At 40.9% G+C, this 23,722-nt stretch overlaps 1 protein-coding gene across 1 annotated transcript in view; it reads left to right on the forward strand.

The window, feature by feature from the left end:
- Window positions 1-18,297: 18,297 nt before the first annotated feature.
- RALGPS1 (Ral GEF with PH domain and SH3 binding motif 1) overlaps window positions 18,298-23,722 on the forward strand; it is a 120,273-nt gene continuing 114,848 nt past the window's right edge. The window contains exon 1 of the mRNA XM_059828971.1: window positions 18,298-18,318. The gene's annotated coding sequence lies outside the window, so the exon portion shown is untranslated. The remainder of the gene's footprint in view (window positions 18,319-23,722) is intronic.

The raw sequence follows: 23,722 nt of genomic DNA on the forward strand, positions 1-23,722 counted from the left end.
ACAAACAAAAAAACATCACCACTTTGATTGTACAGGTTCAGGTTCAAAATATTTTAACGGGACTGTTAAGGGGCAGGAAATTATCACTTTTTCTACAAAATCATGATACAGCAGTTTGCAAGTTCTACTTGCTCCTATTTGTGTTGATATGCCATTTACCCTTTCCACTGCTAGCAGTGTTAATAATTATCAAGCCATAACACAGTACTGTAAAGTTCAGCAGTGCTTCAAAGGATGCATACATAGGTGAGCATAAAACATCATTGAGCATGACATTTACACTTACAAAGTGTGGGACTCTGGTAGAAAACGAACTTCAAACCTGGCAACAGCAATTAAATTGTGCCTTGTCACATAATGATATGCCAGGATTAACATTGTCATGAAACATGAAGCATTATCTGATTGAAGTTCATTTCACAAGTCCACCAAAACAGAGTATGCTGTGTTATTTTAAGCAAATTATGGAAGTACTGTACAGTGTCTTGTGTCTGTACAGTTTCAAGTTAGCACAGAGCTGTTACACATTTCATTTACAATAAATGCAGAAGTCAATAAAATATGCGAAGAAATATTTGACAGCAAAATAAATCATGGAATTATATAGGCTGGTTCATAATTGAGTCTCTTCTTAATCTACCTTTTTAATTATAGACAAATGTGAAAACAGTGACAGTGTCCTTTCCTCTAGATGTTTAACCTATTATGACAAACTGTGAAAATAAAGGATTTTATACCTTTGCTAATATTTGTGGTTTTAAACAGTCATTTTAGTTTTCTTAATCAGTTATCTTCCATATTGTTCCTTTTAAAGTTGTAAATACATTTAGAAAATAGCTTTGTAAATATTTACAGTATATTAAAAGTTCAGTTTGGTCAATAAGGCCTCAAGATTGGCTCTGCTTTTTTAGTGTGAAATCTTTCAATAGCATAAAGGATACTGTCAATTCACTGTTCAGCAGAATATACTGTACGCCTAAATTGAAAGTTCTTAATGCAGTCTTCCCAAGCATAAATACATGTTTTATGCTGCAGCCTTTGGTTTACTTTTAGACAAAACAATGAGGCCTCTTAATATGTTCAGGCTGAATTATGGGAAGAACAGCAGGAATAAAATCAAGGGCTGGGAAAAGATTGAATGAGCTTTACCTTTAAATATATATATATATATATATCTTATTTGAATTTTTGTATTAGTTGACTGTGATTCTTTTATTGTCATTTTTCTAAACAGGTTTCACATGAAACCATTGAAAGGGACTCAAATATGCAACACCTAATCTATTTTCCAAGGGAATTTTACCCTTGAATGGTGCTTTTTGACTGGTCAGGGTTATTTATTAAATTTTATATTTGAAAGTATTTGGGGAATTATGTAAATTCTTTATATGAATCTGTTTATTTCATTAATTGTAAATTTCATAATACTCAGTGATTGAATTGGAAGTTTAGTGAAGTCATTCAAAATGTTCAAAGTTTATAATCTGTGTGCATTTTACATATATTTTAACAAGTGCCAGAACAGTTGTATTTAATATTGTAGATTTAATACTACTTGCGCATCCCTGTGACAGCATTAACTTAAGTTACGCAAGTTTACATTAAAAAAAAAAAAAAAAGCTAAACAAACAAGTAAGCCTGGGACATGTGTTCCTGTATTTCTTCAGGGGATGTGAAGCTAAGTATCAGTAACTGAGCAGGTTTGCTTCTAGTTTATGTGAGTAACTCCTGCTGTGGTAGATACAATAAACTGCTGTCTCGCCCATTTACATACGCTATGAATTCAGCCTTTGGACTTGTATTGCAAGCCTCTGGTTGTCTATCTGATTAGAGGTAGAGCTCTTGCACGATTTTACCAGTGTTTGTTTCTGACTGAAAAATTGTATTTTAAAATAATTTTTATTTGTATGGTTGTTTTTCATGATAAATAATTGAACAGTTTGAATGACTTGACTTGGTGTCATTATCTTGCAATACAAACCGGTAACCTCACAACTCCACACTTCATCACCATATGAAGTAAATGAAGCTAGCTAAGCTGATGCTATAACAATTAATAACTTGCCATTAAGGATTATTTTATAGCATGAATTCTAAAATATTTATTCAAATGATATTTTACTCTTGTATTCACTTTGTTTTTAGATTTGTGACATGAATATTTCAGTGCTGCTTTATTTTGTTCTGATGAATTTGTTTCTTGCTTGTAAATTGCTTTTTTTATGGTATAAAGTCAATGGGAATTGCTGTTTGTAAATTAAAATGCTTCTAGAGCAAATCTATGGTGTCAGTGTCTACATTTAGATACTTAATTACTAAGGGACTTGCATTTTAGATGCTTTTCATGAACCGTTATAAAAAGTTGCAGTTTAATACTCATGTACCAACTAGGAATCAAAAATCTTCAGAGACAAACTACTCTTGAAGTTTCTCTTTTTTGGCAGCATTGCTTGTTTAGTTCTGAACAGATGATCGTCCGAGTTTTGCACTCCAAAACCTTTTCCAGCTCTCAAAGCAAAACAGAAAACCTGGCTGGGGGTGGCAATCTGTCTAACACCAAGCCAGAGGCAAGTCAGTTGGGTAGGGAGGTAATGTTTAATTTCCACAACAGCATTTGCATTTTATATTATGTCATATGTAACAGTAGAGCTAATACTGTTCTCAGCAAGTGCAGAATACAGCTCCTCCTAGCCCACATGAGTAGCCAGCAACTGCTTAGTGACTTTCAGCTGATAGCACAGCCTTGACATGGTTCCCGGCAGCTGTCTGTTGACAACTGTACGTGGCAACTTCTCGGAGGAGTTAATACATCCTCAATCAAGTTGTATACTGTCGCTGATTTGCTGAGATAGACTTATCCTTCCTGGGACAAATGGAATTTCGCAGAAAGAATTTTTGCTTTATATTCATGAAAACACAGCTAATACTATTAAATTGGGTTAAAATTTACCAACATTGTTGCTAGTTTTTCATTGTGTATGAGATGTATGCTAGCAAGGACATATGTTCTATAATAAAGTTGAATTAAATTTAAATGAGTTTTAAACTCACATGGCAGCAAAAGGGTGTGTTTATATAATGCTAATGCAGCTGAAAGATATAGTTATCTTGACTGGCTCTGAGGTTTTGGGTTTGGGAGGATGGGGTTTTTTTGGTTGGTTGGTCGGTCCCCTGAGACCCTGTGGGCAGATTCAGAATGACTAACTATTTTAGCAAAACATCTGTTCAAATCCCCTTGCTTATAAGGTCTGAAAACTCAAGTGATGCAGAATGGGGTAAACAAGACATGACTTAGGAGAGGAATAAATGTAATGTTGCTTTTACCTGGAGAGCAGAGACAGAACACAGCATACTTCTATTCCCCTCCACACCTTTGTTTTGTTTTATTTGAGTTGGTATAATTGTTTCATCTTATCAGGTAGCCATAGAGGTTAGAAATAAGATGCAGCAAGGTTGTGTCCGTGGAACTTGATGCAGTTAACTTTTAGAGCCAATCTGCTCACCAGTTCCTTCAGAAAATGCTTGCTGTGTTTCCTTCATTGTAAGTTTCTATCCACAGACCAGTAATACAAGCAGCTTTAGCTGTTTCCTGTGCAGACTTGTGAGTTGGGAAGAGTGTGAGCTGACATGATCCTCAACAATTGCATTACAAACATCATAGATTTGTTTACAGCAAATGGTCTGTGCACTGGATGCTGGCACAGATGGTACACAACACTGGGCACCTTGTGTAAATTGCTTTTAGTATGGAAGTATGCAGGAGGGGCTGCACTGCAGCATCAGTCACAGGACCCAGTATCTCTCAGTATTTCTGTTTGAAGGCAAGTGTAAAGTTTCCTCCTTGATACGGCTGGCTGCTTTTACTTACTTTAGTCAAGCAAAACAAACATGCTGTATTTTGTTTACAATTCTATGCAAGTGCAATCTAAGTATGGAGTTCTAGATAAATTTACCCTTTAGAACAGATACTGTTCCTAAGGGCACCAAACTTTTTGGGAGCTATGCGGGAAAGGGAAGTAACTGGGAACTTTACGTAGAAGTGGTACATGTCTGGTGCTTCTGGAAATGTAGTTTTCAGTAAGAATGGGATGTATGTCTTTGCACTATCAGAGCAACGTACATGCATAATGTGTGCAATAGCATCTGGATAGCATGCCCTATAGCACAAGTGGTACTGTGAATTATAAAAGTAACTTAAATTATTAATGAAATAAAACATTTTTTCCTTTAAATTGATTTTTTTCTGGTACATTTTAAAATTGAATTCTTTTGAAAAGCACAAAATTGTAGCACTAGCGAAACATAAATACGCCACTATGAGTTGCGGTAAACTACTGGTCCTGGTCACCTGTCCCTGAATGTAGTGGAGTTTGGTCAGGGGCATTAGAGAAAAGTTGTACTTTTATGAAGGCTCATACTTCTATGTCCACTGTGCAAACTGAATTTTTTTTCTAGTTGCCTAAGAACTATGTGTATAGGAGCTAATAATGCTGAGTGGGCACAAGAGAGCTCCCTTTCTGCCAAACATCTTAAGTTCTGGTGTCGGAAAAAAAGGCTAAAATAGTATCAGGGAAGACCTTCTTCTGTGTGACAGAGTGTAACAGAAGGCTTACGAAGGCATGGTACTATAGTACTGCCATGGTACTATACATCAGACTCCTGTTTAAGAAAGACATGTTCCTGTATGACTTCCCCAGAAGTTTTGTACTGCGTAAGACAAAAACAACAGATGCAGACAGGAGAGGAAAAGGTAAAAGGGGTTGGTCAGAGGGGCAAGTTGCAGTCACCCACAGTGGACTTTTTTTGGCATTGAAACAAAGGAGGGTTTTGAAGGATGATTTTTTTGAGGCAATTTTGCAAGTTTGATGGAGAATTCGTCAGTATGAGGCAGTATCAGAGAAAGTACAAAGGTGCTTGAAAACATAGTAAGCAGGCAAAGGACAGTCACCCTGGCTAGATAGAAGTGTAACGTGATGATAAGAAAATAGATATATTGAGGATTAATGGAAAAGCCCTTGGAAGTGAAAATACAAAATTGCTTTTGGAAGAGAAAACTTGGGAAAACAATGAAGAGATTTGACCAAAGAAACAAGATTAGAAAACTGTCTTTGTAGGTTTAATGACTTAAAACTTGTCAAGCTAGTCAAATACAGCTGAAATGATGATGTTACAATCAAATTATCACACCATGTAAAACATGGTGTCTATCGCTTCCAAGAGCCATTCATAATACATCAGAAGAGTTCACAGTATTTGAATAGTCTGTCTTAAGATTGGTTTATCTCCTTTTGTAGAGAGGAAAAATCTTCTGATACAAAGATGGGGAGTTCCACTGTGCTCAGATATGAGATGTTATAGGTCAATTGCCTGTGTAAACTGGCTGGTAGCTTCAAAGGACCCCTTCTTTGTCTGTTTTGTCCACAGGAAGATGTGGAAATAAGAGAAATTGTGGTGGTGTATATCAGATTATTTTAAGATTTAAAAAATGTCTCTAGACTATCAGAATAATTTTACTATTCTTTGCACTTAACACTTAGAAATTATTCAGGTTTTTCTTTAACTCCCTTTTTTCTAGCTACCCTTATGCTGCATTTTTGCTGCATAGGATTCTAACTTCATCTAGTTCTATCTAGGTATACACCATTGACCTTGGGTAGTTCATATTTGTTTAAAGTTGCAATCCATGGCAATAATTACAGTGCCATAGTACAGTATCTGTGGTTAAACTTCAACTGACCTGCTTGTTTAGAGTTTGTCCCTAATAACTTGGAAAATACTTTAGGCTATTTCAGCAGAGATATCCAATAAAAGAATTGTATTGCATAAACTAGAGTAACTTATTTCCAAAGCACTAATTTCATAAAGCCTAAAAAAGGTTTTCTCTAAATCGCTTTCAAGCAACGCTGACAGACAAATGCACACACAAAAAAGTGTGGTTATTGAAACTACTTAATAGTTCATCATTTTAAAGAACAATCAGAACTTCTTGATCCAAGATAACACTAAGGCTGAACTGCTTATCAGAACTACTTTCATTTGGTTCATTTTTCCCATTTTCGTACGTAGTATAACTTGCTTCCCTAAACCATGTCTGCAATTTCAGTAGAATAAATATTATAAGCAGCGACTTATCTTTATGGGTATCCACCATTCTAAATCTACTCTAGCTATTGTGTATAGATGTTCTTGTAATATCAAGATTTACAGGATGTTGCTCGGCACTACTATATATCTCCTTTGCTGGAAATTACCATTTATGTAGCAGAGTCAGCAGAAGGAAAGATGTGGCCATTCCCATGCAAAGCCTTATGTGGGGATGGGATAAATATCAGAGGATAGTAGAATTAAAAAGCAACAGCAGAAATTTTGACAGAGGTTCTCTCAAAACTCTTTAAGAGATGCAAAGTTCTGTTACTCTAAATGGAATATTAACTCTGAATTTAATTACTGACAATTTCAGTGTCAATTTGTATTTATTTGCCCAGTGCCATTATATCTTTAATGCATTTTGATGGTTTGCTATTTATAATGCTATTATTAATTATTAATGCTATTTATAATAATTTATAATCCCCAGTATCGATACAGGCTGGGAGATGAAGGGATTGTTTAGCCTGGAGAAGAGAAGGCTGCAGGGGGACCTTATTGTGGCCTTCTAATACTTAAAGAGGGCTTATAAGAAAGATGGAGAGAGACTTTGCACCAGGGCCTGTAGTGACAGGACAAGAGGCAACGGTTTTAAACCGAAAGGGTAGATTTAGATTGGACATAAAGAAGCGATTTTTTTACGATGAGGGTGGTGAGACACTGGAACAGGTTGCCCGGAGAAGCTGTGGATGTGCCATCACTGGAAGTGTTCAAGGTCAGGTTGGACGGGGCTTTGAGCAACTAATCTAGTGGAAGGTGTCCCTGCCCATGGCAGGGAGGTTGGACTAGATGATCTTTCAAGTTCCCTTCCAAACCAAACCATTCTGATTCTATGAATGCTCTGAAATACCTCAACTTTTCTCATCTTTGCTGGCACATCTGAATTCAGCATCAGGGGTAAAACAGACTCTGAGATTGAATACTTGTTAAAACGGTGCTATGAAACACCACTTTTAGCAAAGCGGGAGATAGAAGACAAAGATTTTGTAAAGAACTTATGTTAAGGCGACTAGGGAAAAAAGTTGGTTTAGGTTAAAAAAACCCAGTTCTGTTCAACTGATCTTTGTGTACATGCAGAGAGACTCCACATAGTTTAACTTTTCATCATGGAAACTTCTTGAAAACAGCTTGAGGGGAAACTAGAATAGCCAATGAACATGCCATATCATAGAATTTTTTTCTCTTTCAGCAATAATCATGCAGAAAAAATTGAGCCTGATCCCATGGATGCTACATTTCATTAACTATATGAAATAGCATATTACAATTGTATTGTGCAGGGATTTAGGAAAAAATTAAATTGAATATTCAATTGAATGTCCGTTGAATATAGACAGAAACATTTCATTAAAATTTCGGGAAATTGTATGGCTAATGGCATTGTCTACAGTGACATTATTTGGCTATGCATTTTGCCAACCTTTTCAAGTTACTCAGTACAGTACAACCCCAAATCTTGTCTATGCATCTTTTTCCACCAGAGGGTGCTGGCCAATTCTTTAAAATATATGTTATGTAGGGATAATTTAAGGTGCTGTACATAGCAGAAACCTGAATCAGGAACTAAAAAAGAAGTTTCCAGTCTTTATTGTGATACCCTCAACAGGAGCAGCTGCTGAGTAATTCCATTCTTAGCAGGGCAGTGTTTATATCCAGGATTTCAGAGGGTGTCCTGCTGTAATGCACAAGACCTATTTAGGCTGTGGACATTATCACTTAGCAGTACTTAAAGCATCAGTTTGGAACCTCTGAGTTAGAATCTCAAAATTATTAGGATATGGGACAGATATAGTTATAGGACATATATATGTATATATAGGTTATAGATAGCACAGATATAGGATGATTTAGGACAGAATGGAAAACATTTTGCCAGAGAATCCTGTACTCTTGCTGTAGTGGGAGCTGATGCTAGAAATTTTAGAGGAAAGTGTGTGTAGCTTAGCAGTACCAACAGGATAAACTCTAAGAAGTAAAGAATAGTCTATGCTTATGAAATGATCGGAGATTCATATGAAATTAATTCTTCAGCCATTCGGAGGGGGGACAAATGTGGAGAAAATACCTTTCCGTATAGTGCATTTGGCTTTGATGTGGATATTGGAGTTGTGAGCATCAGTATTCACAAGGAGATCCCAAATCTATGTTTAAAGTTATTTTTATAGTTTATTCTCAAAATGAATCTTTCTGATTTGGAGAGAAAGCTCATACATGTTTAACTGGGATGTCTGAAGATGTTTAAGCTGCTCTGGATTTGATAGTCATTGAAGACCTTTAGTAACTAGGAGATTAGAAAGGCAACTTCTAAAGCTGTTCTGGACATCATGCAGTCTCTTCAAACTTCCTCTGAGTAACCTCACTAGGCTTTTGTTCTCTCACGTACAAAACTTCAGTTCAGTCTGATGGACTGGAAAGCAATCCTGTGTGGAGCTACCAATTCAGAGAGCAAACATTTTCCCTATAGTGATGCTTAGACACTACCTACCCACTGAATATTGCTTTTAGAGAAGCTGTAATTCAGAGAAAGATGCACCTTCCTTTTGCCCTGTAGCTTCAAGCACTGAAGGTTACGGTACCACTCCTAGAAGAGTGGAAGTATTTTATCGTGTGGCAAATTTAACCGTACATAGTTTGGTGGAAAGGTTCTCACTTTCAAGCATCGTCCAGAAGCCACAAAGCCCTATTTAATTGCCTTGGAAGAACACGTCACTGTGACTGTCAGATGACTCCAGCAGTAGTGCTTGTACGTGGACCCGAACCCAGGTTTGGTTTGGGGATTTTGAGATGTTCTTCCATACACCTGGGAAGGCGAGCTGAAGGCCGTCGTGCACCAGGTGACATGTGGAGGAAAGACAACCGATTTTTCGTCTCCGCCCACAGACTCGTCCGCGTTTCCCCGGGGAGCACTTGAACCTGCCGCTCGCTGGCAGGCTGGAGGACGGGAGGGAACACGGGCACGCTGCTCTGCGGGGACGACACCGGCCTTCCCGGGAGCTCGGGCTGCGGCCCGCCGGGCTCATCCCGCTGAGAGGCCGCCCCGGCGCCCCGGCCCACCTCGTCGCGGCGTGCCGCTGGCCGCGCCGCGGCCCCAGCCGGCCGGGCCGGGCCGCGCGAGGCCTCCGAGCCCGCGGCCGCCCCAAGCCCCCGGCAGGGGTGGCGGCGGGCACGGCCGAGGAGGGCGCAGCGCACCTGCGGCGCTGGCGGCTCCTGCGCAGTGGCTGCGCGCTCGCACGCTCCCGCCCTGCCCCGGCCCGCCCCGCGCCGATTGGTGAGCGCTCCCGTGCGGAGCGGCGGTTGGCCGGCGGGCCCGTCAGTCGGGCGCGCCCCGTCCCCTCCCCTCGATCCCGCTCGGCTGGCCTGGGCCTCGTCCTCGGCGGCTGTGGCGGGCGGGGGGCTCGGTTTGGCGGGTGGGCGGCCGGCCTGTGGCGCTGAGGGCGCCCCCCTGCCCCGGTGCCAGCAGGCTCCCCGTGCCGAGAAGGCTCGTGGGCGACGCTGGGGGCAGCCGTCCCCGGACAGGTGAGACGCGGAGGAGCCCGGCGTGCCTGGCGGGACCCGGCTGCCCCCTTCCCCCACCCACCGCTGGCGCGGGGGCGGCTGCGCTCGCCCTGCCCCGCCCCGCCGGGCTGCGGGCCCGTCCGCTGCAGCCCCCCCCGCCCGCCGCCGTCCGCGCTTCGGGCGTGTGCTGCGGGCGGAGCTCTGCCGCGATGGGCCTGCCCGGGAGCCCACCCTCCAGGGGCGCGCCGCTTGCGGGAAGCCCGCGGCTCCCGGCCCCCTGGAGGGGCGGTGAGCGCGGCGCGGCGCGCGGTCCGTCTCTGCCGGCGGCGGTGCGCGGGCCCGGCGCGGCCTCCGGCCCGGACCGCGAGCAGGTGCGCGGGCGGGGGAGCCGCGCCGCTCCCCACGTCCTCCGCCGCGAGGCCCCTCCCTTTGGGCGCCGCTCCCGGCTCGGGTTCCGCCGGGCCGCGTCTGGGAGCGGGCGGCGGGTGCCCGCGCCGCGAGCGCCCGGTGGCCACCGCGCGGCCTTTGGGCGGCGGGGCTGCCACGGCAGGCCCTCGGGAACGGCGTCTGGGCCGTCGCCGTCAGGCCATGCGCGGACAGCCGCGTAGCATTCCCGTGTTGGGCCAAACGGCCTCCGCAGGCGCTTGTGCCGTCGCCGCCGCTGTGCGCTGCTCGCGCCGTTTGCCCCCGGCCCCTCCGCGCCCGGGCCCCGGCCGGCCGGCGGTCAGCCCTGCGCGCGTCGGGCACGGGGGCCGCTGCCCTTTGCGTGCACCGTCCGTGCAGGTGTTTTACCGCTTGGTTGGATTTCCAGGGCTTGAAGGGTGTGATGAAGTTGGGTAGCTGCTGCTTGGGCGCGTGGGTTCAGAGGGTACTGTGCTTTTCGAGACTCGGTAGACAATGAGAGTAGTCTTTCTAAGGGGCGCATTTATTGTGTAGGGTGATGGGGGGAGCAGGTGAAAACCTTCTGGGTTTGGCCACATCCTCCACTGGACTTCTTGGAACAAATTTGAAAACTATTTGCATATCATGTGAATGATACTGTGCAGATGCTGTTAAGGAACCTTGGTTGGCTGAGGTCTGTTTTCAAATCACTTCAAATGATTTTTGGTCTGGCTTCAGCAGGCTTCAATGTGTCTAAGGTTTTGGCATGTAGTGGAGAAGGAACTGTTGTTGAAATTCTCTGTTGTAGAACTGCGTGCCTTCTGTCTGTAGTCTGTTGTTCTGAACCCAAGAAAATGGAACGTGCGTAGTCTCGTCTTTTTTATTGAAAAAAAATCAAATCTGGGTTGGTCCCTCTTACGATGTGGGAAGATACTCCTTGCCTTAAAGACCTAATGGCTGAATGTAGCAATCTGTGCCTTTTATGTCCAACAGGTGCTTTTAAAGTCATACTTGTTTTCATGTTGAACACTCATGCTGTGCCTAGTAGTTACTCTTCATGTGCGAGGACAGGAAGAGTGTGTAATAAGGACAGAACTACGTGCACTTGTTTGTTCGTTTTCTGTATGTTGTCCATCCTGCATGGTGTAGCACCAGTTTGAAGAAAAATATTAGAAAACTTGTATTTTAACCGGGTTATTTTATTCATTTTTCTGTTTATTTACCTTATTTTAGTAAAGGGGTGACATCTAGAAATCAAGATCAGCAGTAGTTGTGAGCTTTGCTTTTTGTTCCATGTAAACTTGATTTCCAGGCTCTTAGCACATTTCGTAATCAAACTTTACACATGGATATGATAGTATATTTAAAAGCATTACTAATGAGCACTTTAGAAAATGAAATATATTTTAATTTATCGTGTATACAAATGTAAAATACTTTTAAAGCAAACTTCTATAGGAAGCACAGCTTTTGTTGGACTGTGAGACTGAGAAACTTATTTTTTTTAAAAAAGTCTTTAAGTGACCATATTTACTATATTTTCTATCCCATTCAATGTTTTCTGTGACTAACAATGGTGAAATTGAATCGTGTTTATTTTTAGTTTTTCAGTCTCTTTGTTTGAAGTAATATGTTGTATTGACAGTCAGCAAAAGCTCATCTTTCTCAACTGCCAAAAACTAAGGCTTTTTTTAATTAAACTGCAGTTTTCAACAACATTTCTCTGTCTAAAACTTTTATTCTGCCAATTTTTGCTCCCATTTTTCATCACACTTGGGGTATTTGCCCATATGGAATGGGGGGGGGATTCAACAGAGAGATTGTCCCATTTAAAAATCATGCGTTCCATTCCTATGATACTTGAGAAGAGTAACACTTCTCATCAGCAGCTCAAACTGACTTAGTTTCAAAATGGAGGTGTTAAGAAGCAAAAATGAATATATAAAAATGGGAGTAGAGGAACTGGATAGCAATTGCATAAATTGGAATTTTTGAAGTACCATAGATGAAAAAGTAATCAAAGATTGGAGCCAATTGTACTTACTAGAGCCCAGGACAGCAAGGAGGAATTGGTACCTATTCTGGAGGAAGCAGGGAGGAAGCCTAGCAATATGTTTGTCTGTTGCTAGGCAAATTTGGGAAAACCATTGAAGTCTGTATAATAATTTTTTTTCTTTTCTTATGGTAAGAAAGAGGATGTCGTATCAGATAAAAACTATGAAATATTTTCTGGTTAATAAATGTCAGACAGTATCTTCTGAGGATAAACAATTTAAAAGTCTGAGAAGCAGATTTCTTCTTAAATTGCTACATACAAGTTGAGAACTCTGGCCTGCCAGTCCTGATTTTGAAGACTGAGAGTTCTAGTGTTGAGCTAATAAAAGGCAAGTGCTCCATGAAGCTTATTCCGTAATGTTACCTTGGTTATCCATATCAAGCAAAATAATAGGGGAAAATGGGATGGGCTTTATTTAATAATATGTTGAAGAACAGAAATATTGAGGTAGTTAGGCAACATGGTTCTGTGAGAAATTTTTCTTGCTAACCAAACCTAACTTTGTTCTTGTATGCAATTGTAGGTTGAATTGACCAAGGTAACTAGGTAAAAAATATAAATATGTTTACTTAATCAAGCATTCTAACACTGTGCAATACTCAGGTTTAAAAAAATAACAACGTAAGAAACGCAATAAATGGATGGTTTACTGTCTATCCGATATATCTGTACTAGCTGCTTATGAAAGAACCATTTTTTAATAAGAATACATCTACAGGGAGTTGCGTTAGGTCTGACAGTGCACAATTTTATCAGTGATCTGGCAATAAATTTGTGAATGCCATGGTTAACATTTGTAAATGACATAACTTGTTAAAAACGTGAACAGTTAAGACAGTCAGTCTGAACAGGGTGAAGTAGACCACTGGGCATGCTATGTATTTCAATAGAGTTTGTGTTAAGGTCAAACAAATTTTCATATTGAAGAGGAGGAATGGTAGGCTTCGTTTAAAGTACAAGGGACTGTGTTTTGAGGAGCAGACATTCTGCAAATGACACAGGCAGTCAAAATAGGTAAGCAACGCAACAAGAACTCTGAGTGCAATGTTACAGGAAAAAAGCATTCATTCTATCTCTAAGTAAGTAGACAAGGAAGTAGTGAACAGAATTAGGAAGAAGATTTTAAGTTCTAAAGCATTTGGTGATGTGCTGGTTTTGGCTGGGGTAGAGGTAACTTTCTTCATAGCAGCTAGTATGGGGCTGTGTTTTGGATTTGTGCTGGAAACAGTGTTGATAAAGCAGGGATGTTTTAGTTGCTGCTGAGCAGTGCTTACACAGAGTCAAGGCCTTTTCTGCTTCTCACCACCAGCGAGTAGGCTGGGGGTGCACAAGAAGTTGGGAGGGGACACAGCCGGGACAGCTGACCCCAACTGACCAAAGGGATATTCCATACCATATGACGTCATGCTCAGCATATAAAGCTGGGGAAAGAAGAAGGAAGGGGGGGACATTTGGAGTAATGGCGTTTGTCTTCCCAAGTAACCGTTACGCGTGATGGAGCCCTGCTTTCCTGGAGATGGCTGAACACCTGCCTGCCGATGGGAAGTGGTGAATGAATTCCTTCTTTTGCTTTGCTTGCGTGTGCGGCTTTTGCTTTACCTATTAAACTGTCTTTATCTCAACCCACGAGCTTTCTCACTTTTACTCTTCCGATTCTCTCCCCCATCCCACCTGGGGGGAGTGAGTGAGCGGCTGTGTGGTGCTTGGTTGCCAGCTGGGCTTAAACCACGACAGGTGAAAATGATAGTGGATTATAATCTACAATTTTGATATCCTCATTTTAAAAAGGAAGGTAAAAGTTCTGTGTGCCCCAAAATTAGCAGTAAAAATGTTTTAAGAGTTTGTGATGAGAGACTTAAAGAGCAAGATCAGCCTAATTGATTAAATGCAGGATCAAGGAGGGTCTTGGACACAAAAGAGAAATGTTTGCTGCAGTCATCCTCTTCAAGATGGGCGAGAGAGATACCTATGAGAACATCAAAGTGATCAGAAAAGTGTTAGTGGTAGGGAATTATATGAGAAGACCAAAGAACAAGTAAGTGTACAATGGGTGTATGTCTTGAACAGTGTGTGGTGGTGTTCTATCCCCATCCTCAAAAGGGTGTGAGAAAATTAGAGAAGCTACAGAGAGGGGCAATGGGGCTGAAGTGAAGGATGTGGTTGACTTACAAGGAGTAAACTCTAACTTGACTAGGAGCCCTCAGCCTACAAGAGATATTTGAGAGAGGGTACGGTATCTTTCTAACATCAGGAATTGCAAAGGTGAACAGGAGAGATTGTGGTTTTACTTGTCATCTTTGATGCAAGAACCAGAGGGCATAAAATAAGAATAACAAACGCTAGCTTCAGGAGCAGACATCTCTCACAAAAACATTAATTTTCTCACGAGCTGCAGAACTTCTCATTAGAGGATGTTGTAGATGCACCAAGATTTGCAAAAATCCTTTGTATATTTGCAAAGCAACTGGATGAATTTGTAAGTCTAGAGGGAGTAGTAGGTGTGAAGATTTTTATCTGTGACTTAGGAAGTCCTTGAACTGCAAATCATGATAGACTGGAAAAAAGATTTTGAGGAAGTAATGCTACATGGTTTCCCTCATCTTCTGTTTTTGGGTACATTCCACCTATGAACCAGTATGGAGTTTGGAAGCTGTGCTGCACAGGTGATTATGTTCTCCTGGTACAGCTGCTGTTATGTTTAGAGTACAAACAAGTAGAACTGAAGCCGAAACACTTTTATGTAAGAAATTAGGATGTGATTCTGGAGCAGGAACACAGGAGACTTCAGATCTCTCTGTTCTCTTTCAGAAAAACATCCTATGTTCATTTTGAGATAAATTTTTGAGGCCGACACACAAACAACTGGGTGAAATTTAAAGACTTGTCACTAAGAACTGAAGATCAGACTAAGTGGTTTTAATGATCTCTTACAGCTTAAATTACTGTGAGTAGAAGTTTAGACATAATAGTGATGTAACATAAGATCACAGAATATCCTGAGTTGGAAGGGACCCACCAGGATCATCGAGTCTAACTCCTGACTCCACACAGGGCAACCTAAAAGTTAAACCATGTATCTAAGTGTTGTCCAAACTGTATCTAAGTGTTGTCCAAACTATGAAAAACTTAATCTAAGACATTTAGGGTGGGATGTGGAACAGTATGCTTAGTTACTCGCAGACTCTAGCTTGGACTGAAATGATGTCGAGGAAAACATGCAGCTTTTAGAATAAGGAATTACTCTAGTCATAGAATAATGTAAGTTGGGAGGAGTCTCCAAAGATAATCTAGTCCAAATCACTGCTCAAAGCAGGGCCAGTTTAGAGCAGGTTGCTCAGCGTCTTCCTGAGTTTTGAATTTTGAAATTCCATAACCTCTCTGGGCAACTTGTTCCAATGCCTAAGCATTTTCATTGTGAATATTTTTTTTCCTGATGTATGATTGGGATTTACATTCCTGTGACTTGTCACTTTTGCCTGTTGTCTTTTCATTGCTTGCCTTCGATAAAAAAAGTCTGGTTCCATCTTCTCTGTAATTTCCCATTAGGCAGTTAAAGCTAGCAACAAGACCAGTCCTAAGCATAATCATTTTAAGATTAACAAACCCAGTTCTCTCAGCCTCTCCTCTTGCATGTGAGTTGTCTTTCTTATTTTTTGTCAATGAAAGCCTAACTTTCAGTTGGCCTTTATGTCATATATATTCTGTTTCCTGAGCAATATGCTAGATACAGTCTTCAGCCAGATTTGTTTTCTGAAACGACGTTAGGATGCCTTTCAAGAAAATTCTCTTATTTCAACAGACTAGTGCTTGGTTTAATATTACTTTAACATCTTTAGGTTTATCTTATAAATGCCATCTTGAAGTGATAGAAAATGAATAGCGGAAAGGTTTAGGGTTTTTCTATACCAATTAGTGTTTGCAGATTTTAAACGTTGAATAAAAAATTCTGCAACTGGTATGCGAATGTAGACTCCACTTTTGTATTTTAGCAAAGCATAGCTGATCTGTTACCAAAGGAAAGAAGACTGCTTAAATAACACAGTTAAATTATGCTACTTTCAATGATTTTCTTTTATGACTACATCTGTTGATTTCATAAGCAGTCAGAAATAGATATTCAGAAGTACCACATCTCTTAAGTAAGTACAAGGATTTTTAACTGAGAAAGTAAACTAGTTTAAGTATTTAAAAAAAAAAAAAAAAAGGTGTGTATTTTCTTGTGTTTGGATCTGAAAGCAATTTCCTATTTTGCAGAAACTTCTCCAAAATAAACATTTAGGTACTCTCTTATGGAACATGTTGCACCAAAGAAATTGAGGAAGATGGAAGGTTAATGGAAACTTTATAGTTCTTTTAGCAAGTAATATGAAATGTAAGGATTTTGCACTATTTTACAGTTACCTAAGATGTGGTTTGGGATGATCTAATTTTTACAGGGTTTTTTCTGATTCCTGTCATTCCTTCGTATATGTAGTCCTAAAGATTTTCCTTGGCTCAAAGCTTTTCATCAACTATAGTGGATAACTGGATTATTGTAAAAAATTACTTTTACTGGGTTTGTTGTGTGAAATACATGCTTCAACTTGAATGAATGTTAGTCTCATTAAAAGTTGTTCAGTTAATTTGTGGCAAAGTGCAGAGGTCGTCTTTTCATGCAGGATTCCAAATACTGATGATTTTTTTCCGACAGAGGCTGTTTTCGTCCCTGTTTGTTAATGTTTTCATGGACTTGTGTTTGCTGATGTCAGGTGGCATGTGTATTTGTTCCTGATAAATTCTTTCTGTCTGCCTAATTGATGTCTGTCTTCAATACCAAATGACCTTTGACTATTAACAGCATGGGGGAGGCGGAGGAACAGGATGAATTAATGCTGCCTAATTGAAAAGTTCAGATATGCTGGAGACTGCCAGCACAGAGTTTGCAAAGGCAGTTTTTTCAGATTTATCAAAATTTTACTTGGAAAGTTAGTTTTCAAAGCCATTCAGACTGAAAGAAGTAGACAGAATAGAGCATACAGACAGATGCACAGACAAAACAAAAACTTAATTGCCAGGGAACAAATCTGATCGGCAAGGTTGAGACGGGATGTGAATGTACATTATGTCTGTAATTTTGGTTGAAATACTTAAGTGGATGCTAACTCATTTGTAACTTGTCATTTTGATTCTTTTATGAACTAGGATTATTTGCTCATAGAGGGAGTGGCTGCTGTATGTATACTTGGTGTTTGGATGAGTTTTGAGTGTATGAAGAGAATACTACTTTTCCAGCAAAAGATAGCTTTCTTTGATGCCAGTAGGAATTACATGTATTTAAAGACTAGAAGTGGAGGCTCCTTAACAATAGGAGGAGAATAGAGACTGTAGTAGAGGCACAGTAGTAACACCATGTGATCTGCAGTGATTTTTAACTTTTTCAAAGCAGCATGGGCTTTAAAGGGATTTTCATATAAGTTTCCACATGAAAGTATCTATCTTCAAGATGATTGTCTTCTCATTTGATGTATAATTTTATTAAATATTAGCTGTTATAAAAGTTGGTATAAGGCAAAAGAGGAGAAAAGGGAAAGGCTATGTCTAAATATCACCAAAGAGAGTTACCAAAACAGTATTTTCTCAGGTTTGTTGCTGATCATGTTTGGTGGAAGAGCTGTGGCTTAATTTGCTGATACAAAGAAGAATGATTGTATTTGCTTTTGTGTCCATTCTGCATATTTTAGTTAAGTCTTGAGGAAAATGAAGTGAAAATAAGTAGCATTTACCATTCATAAAGCACCTTGAAAGAAGTGATTAAAACCAGTAGGCAAACCCATGTCAGCTTGGCTGTTGTGTGGATTGACAGAGTGAGGAAGAGTTACGGGTGCGTATTTGGAGAATAGTTAGTTATGAAATTCCTAATATGTTGCTTTTCCCTCTGTGATGTATTCTTTAGTTCTTTTGAGTTTTGAAATTTGTCACATACCAATGAAACTAGAATGGGGAACTAGCCATCAAAGCTGGGAGGGAAGCTAAGAATAAAAATACCAGAGTGCATGTTTCAGGTAGGGAATGCACAGTTTGAGAAGAACTGAGTTATATAATAAATGTCACCATAATCCTGTTTCCTGTTAATTTACAGGAATGTCATGCTTTTAAACAAGAGGTAACCCTGCTGAATAGCCAGAGCTAGACCCAACAACAGACTGATGGAGGTGTGCAGCAAAATGGGTTGAGTGAGTGCAGAACTACCTTATTCCACTGTAAGTATGCAACCGTAATTAAAGTAGCAAGTATTTTCCCGTTTTCACTTATGTTTGGTACCAGAGATTACAGAAGTGTCTGTTAGTTCTCTTCTGTTTAGAGAACCTAGAGTCGTGTTAAGAGTCGTGATATATTGTACTGTAATACAGCAGATGTGTATTTCTTTTCCTGTGACTGCTTTGAGATTCCCCTAAAGTATAACTCTCCTAAACATGTATCTTGTCCTTCTAACCTGTGCAAGTCAGCAGACTTGGTTGAAGGGCAATGGCTTCTGAGCAAGGACTTCTGCTGGAGAGAGAGCTGCAGCTCTGTCTAGATCCAGATCAAGATGGTATTGGGTTCTTAACTAGTGGGGGTTTAATTATTTATTATTTGTTCTTTGTTAAGGACAAGTATTGCTTTTGTAGTTACTGTTGCTAACCTAGAAATATTTTTCACTTTGTTCCCTTTGACATTAGGCAAGCAGTGCTTTCTCCCTTTTTTCCTCATTTTATATAGTAATCTTTCAGTTTCTTAGAATTTGCTAAGATGGGGTTTGTGTTCATGTTTCATTTACATGAAGCAATTACCGGTTAACATAGGGTAACTATGTTTACATGGTTATAAAAGTTGATTTTTTTTTTTTCCAGGTGCCAACACGCAGCCTCCATGAGCTGCTTTTGTAAGGGTGACTCTTGCAGAATATCAACTGCATGTAGTCTGGATTAAGATAAAGTAATGTAATGCATCACAGCAGAACTCCCCAACTGCATTATGGGAAAGAAGTGACCACTGAAATAGCAATGTAGTGTTCTTTCACTGCTCCAGGAAAGTGACACCAGCAGTTCAAGGGCATTACTTCTAAAAAGTGTTAGCGGGAGACTAGATTGGAGAATCTGGTCTGATAGCCTGCTTGAATTGATGTGTGTATTACAGTCAAGATGTCTTCACGCACAGTGAGAATTACTTCCAGACCAATTCATTTTAAACCAATCTTCTGAGATGCATGGGGTAGATCTCTGCTAGCTTTACTGTCAAATTCTAGAGGAAGCCTGAGACAATTGAAACTGGTAGTCTAATGCTCTTGAGAAGTGTCTTAGCTAACCAAATAATCGGCTCTGGGACCTGTACACATAAAGCATGCAGATTCTTGCACCTAGTATTTTAAAATTTTGGAATGCGCATTTCTGTATTACATCTACATTGGATTAGTTTTCAGTTTAGCACATTGATAGCTGATGCCTTAATCTTGCTTTCATACTTGACCGTACGACCATCAAGGCTTTAAAGGATTTCTTTATCCAAAAGCTTAAGATACGATACTGTCTTTTAACCTCAGCAGTGTCCAAGACATGGCTCTGTTGTGCCAGTATTCCCTCCCTCCTATAAAGACACATCTTCATAGCTCTGGGGAGATAGCTTTTTCTTTTTTCTCCTGTATCTGCTACTGCCCTGAAAAGCTGCTAGAACTACATACCTGCTAGTGCATCTGAAAGCCAATTAGGAGAGGATGGAGCTCTTCTGAAGTTGACGCATATTGTCTGGACAGTATATCTATCTATGTGGCTTGTAAATGGCCAGCTGTGTTGCATTCAGTGAACTATAGGGATTCTATCATGTGGAATATTAATGTTCTGCTAAAATAGTTTCTCTGTCATCTAGGAGTATTTGGAAATGAATTAAGAAAATGAAGCAGGTTGAATTACTGCTCTAGAGTGTTGGGAAATTATTTAGCTACCTAGATTACCAGCTCTAGTATGTATACTGTTTAAATCATTCACTGCTGAGTTTACTATATTGGATGTGATGATTTCCACTTCTTTATAGTTACTTCCATTAACAGTGCTGTTCTTACACACTTTTCTTCTCATATTTTTTTCCCTTTTTTTTTTAAAGGACAAACTTCTATAATTCTGGACTGTGTATTGCTTATTATCACAGAATCACTAAGGTTGGAAAAGACCTGTAAGATCATCAAGTCCAACCATTAAAAAAAAAACAAAAAAACCCCACCCACACACAAAAACCACCACACAAAAAACCACCCACACCACACAGCACCATGCCCATCAAGCCACGCCCCACAATGCCACGTCCACATGCTCCTTGAATACCTCCAGGGAGGGTGACTCCACTACCTCCCTGGGCAGTCTATTCCACTGTGTTACCACTCTCTCAGTAAAGAAATTTTTCCTAATATCCAGTCTGTATCTCCCCTGGCACAACTTGAGGCCATTTCCTCTTGTCCTGTCACTAGTCACAGAATCACTAAGGTTGGAAAAGACCTGTAAGATCATCAAGTCCAACCAAAAAAAAAAAAAACAAAACCAAAAAAACCCACCACACAACAACAACAAACCACAACACACCAAAAACCAACCCACCCAACACCACACAGCACCATGCCCATCAAGCTACATCCCACAATGCCACATCCACACGCTCCTTGAATACCTCCAGGGAGGGTGACTCTACCACCTCCCTGGGCAGCCTATTCCAATGTTTCACTACTCTCTCAGTAAAGAACTTTTTCCTAATATCCAGCCTGAACCTCCCCTGGCACAACTTGACGCCATTTCCTCTAGTCCTGTCACTAGTCACTTGGGAGAAGAGACCAGCACCCACCTCTCTGCAACCCCCTTTCAGGTAGTTGTAGAGAGCGATAAGGTCTCCCCTCAGCCTCCTCTTCTCCAGGCTAAACAACCCCAGCTCCCTCAGCCGCTCCTCATAAGACTTGTGTTCCAGACCCCTCACCAGCTTCGTCGCCCTTCTCTGGACACGCTCCAGCACCTCAATATCTTTCTTGTAGTGAGGGGCCCAAAACTGAACACAGTATTCGAGGTGCGGCCTCACCAGAGCCAAGTACAGAGGCATGATCACCTCCCTGCTCCTGCTGGCCACACCATTTCTGATACAAGCCAGGATGCTGTTGGCCTTCTTGGCCACCTGGGCACACTGCTGGCTCATATTCAGCCGGGTGTCGATCAACACCCCCAGGTCCTTTTCTGCGGGGGAGCTTTCCAGCCACTCATCCCCAAGCCTGTAGCATTGCCTGGGGTTGTTGTGGCCAAAGTGCAGAACCCGGCACTTGGACTTGTTGAACTTCATCCAGTTGGCCTCGGCCCATCGATCCAGCCTGTCCAGATCCCTCTGCAGAGCCTTCCGACCCTCGAGCAGATCAACACTCCCGCCCAACTTGGTGTCGTCTGCAAACTTGCTGAGGGTGCACTCTATCCCCTCATCCAGATCATCAATAAATATATTAAACAAGACCAGCCCCAAAACTGAGCCCTGGGGGACTCCGCTTGTGACTGGCTGCCAACTGGATTTTGCTCCATTTACCACAACTCTCTGGGCTCGGCCATCCAACCAGTTTTTAACCCAGCGAAATCTCTGAACCATTACCACAGCATGCAGTTACTTACTTACATGACAAAATAGTTATTTAATCCTTGTATTCAATATCTGCTGCAGACTTCATGTCAGATTGGCTTTGGACTATTCTTACTTTCTTTTTATTTTCTAATTTCCACTATGTAAGTTTGTGGGGTTTTTTCACTAGTCAGGGTTCCCCTCCCCATTTCCATGTCAACTTTTTACTCCTAGTACCATTTTTGAGATTATTATTTATCTCAGTGGATCTTGAGCAGCATCACTGACTTGTTTCTTTTTGTTTGGATTGAAAATTCAAGATAGCTTTTGTAAAAATTCTGAACATCTAGTGCAATTGAACTCTGGTGTTCAGTCCCTCCGACGACCCTGACTCTTCCACTGAGCCCAGTTTCCTTTTCTTAGTTTCTCGCCATCCCATCATTAGACAGCTCCTTGTTCTATTGCAGAGGCAGACAGATTCATCTTTTTTTCTTCATTGGTATGCTGTCACTTCCTCTGCTTTTTTTACATGGTCATATTCTCACATAAGTAATTTTCTTGCTCATTTTTCTGTCCTTCAGGATCTGGTTTTGGCAGGTTTCTACAAACCTTGAGTTTTCTATATAAATTCTTTCCCTTCTCGTGTGTTTCTTAATCCCCATCTGTACATGTCCCTGGCTTATTTTCCTGAATCACAGAATCACTAAGGTTGGAAAAGACCTGTAAGATCATCAAGTCCAACCATTAACAACAACAACAACAAAACAAAACCAAAAAACAAACCACAAAAAACAAACAAACAAACCAAAAAACCCAAACCACAAACAAAAAAACTGGCTTCAGATCCTTTCACGCATAAGAAAGTACACAGACAAATAACTTTTGTCACATATCTACTTGGGTGTTTTGCAGTTTCTTTTGTGTAGTTCTGGTTTTCCTTCCTCGTTCTGTCATCTCTGTCTCTTCAATAGGTGGTTCCTTCCTAGGATTTACAGACGAACACAGGCATGTTTGACTCATTCCTATAAACTTGCAGACAAGGAACACAATCATCCATCCTTTGTTTGCTAGACTTTAGTGTCTCTGTCAGCTTTTTTTTGGTACAGACTCTGTCTGTTACACGTTCTTGGAAGCAGAACCCACTCTTGCAGTGACCGTGAGCTCTGTAACCAGTAATAATCTCTGAGCTGCTACTGTATGCATACCTTTTTCCTAAGTTCTCTGTTGCAGGAGCCTCAGATTTACAGTTGGCTTCTGGAACATGTTAACTGAAATAAGTAGACATTTATGCTGTGTAAAGTCTTTATTGTGCTTAATACTCTCAAAATAATAAACATCTCTGTGCCTCAGTTTCTACATCATTTGTGATTTTTGTTTATATTTACATTGGGACTTCTTACAGTTAAATTCTCTGAGTCATCTGATCTCCTTCCTGTGCAGCAAGCGTACTGATTCTGCTCACTGACTCTTGCCTCCCCGCCCCCGCCCCCCCCCCCCCCCCCCCAAAGAGTGTGAGGATTCCTCTAATTGAACTGTAGCCCCTTTGTCAAGGATATTCACAATAGGCCTCATCAAGTACTCAAAAGTCCATCACCCAGCAATTTTCTAGTTACCAACCTAAGGGATTCAGACCCAAAGAACTGGTTGGTTCTGGATTGCAACCATTGTTTTGTTCACTTCAATGAATAGTCATCAAAGCTTTTGCTTCAGTTTCCCAATTTACTGCTCCCTGTTATTCCTAAGAAATAAAGCTGCAGCGTTTTTTCAGAACTCAGAAGTGCTTGTGTCACACTGTAATCCTCTTCTGTTCTCTTATATTCTTGTAGTCTTGTAAGTCTCTTCGTTTCTTGTTTTATGCTATTTGTCTGTGTCCTGATAGCTCTGCGGAACTTCTTGTTCTGTTTGTTGCTGTACTGTGCCTCACACAAAGACTTCCTTGTGATGAAGGGTCCTAGGACTACTGTAAATTGACCTCTGCCACCACAGTGCTCAGCATTAGTTCAATGAAAAAATGGGAAGGGGAGGAGAAGGGAATTTGTTTCATCCATTTCT

This window comes from Gavia stellata, chromosome 24 (genome assembly GCF_030936135.1).
Source record: "Gavia stellata isolate bGavSte3 chromosome 24, bGavSte3.hap2, whole genome shotgun sequence".
In the NCBI taxonomy this organism is placed as follows: Eukaryota; Metazoa; Chordata; class Aves; order Gaviiformes; family Gaviidae; genus Gavia; species Gavia stellata.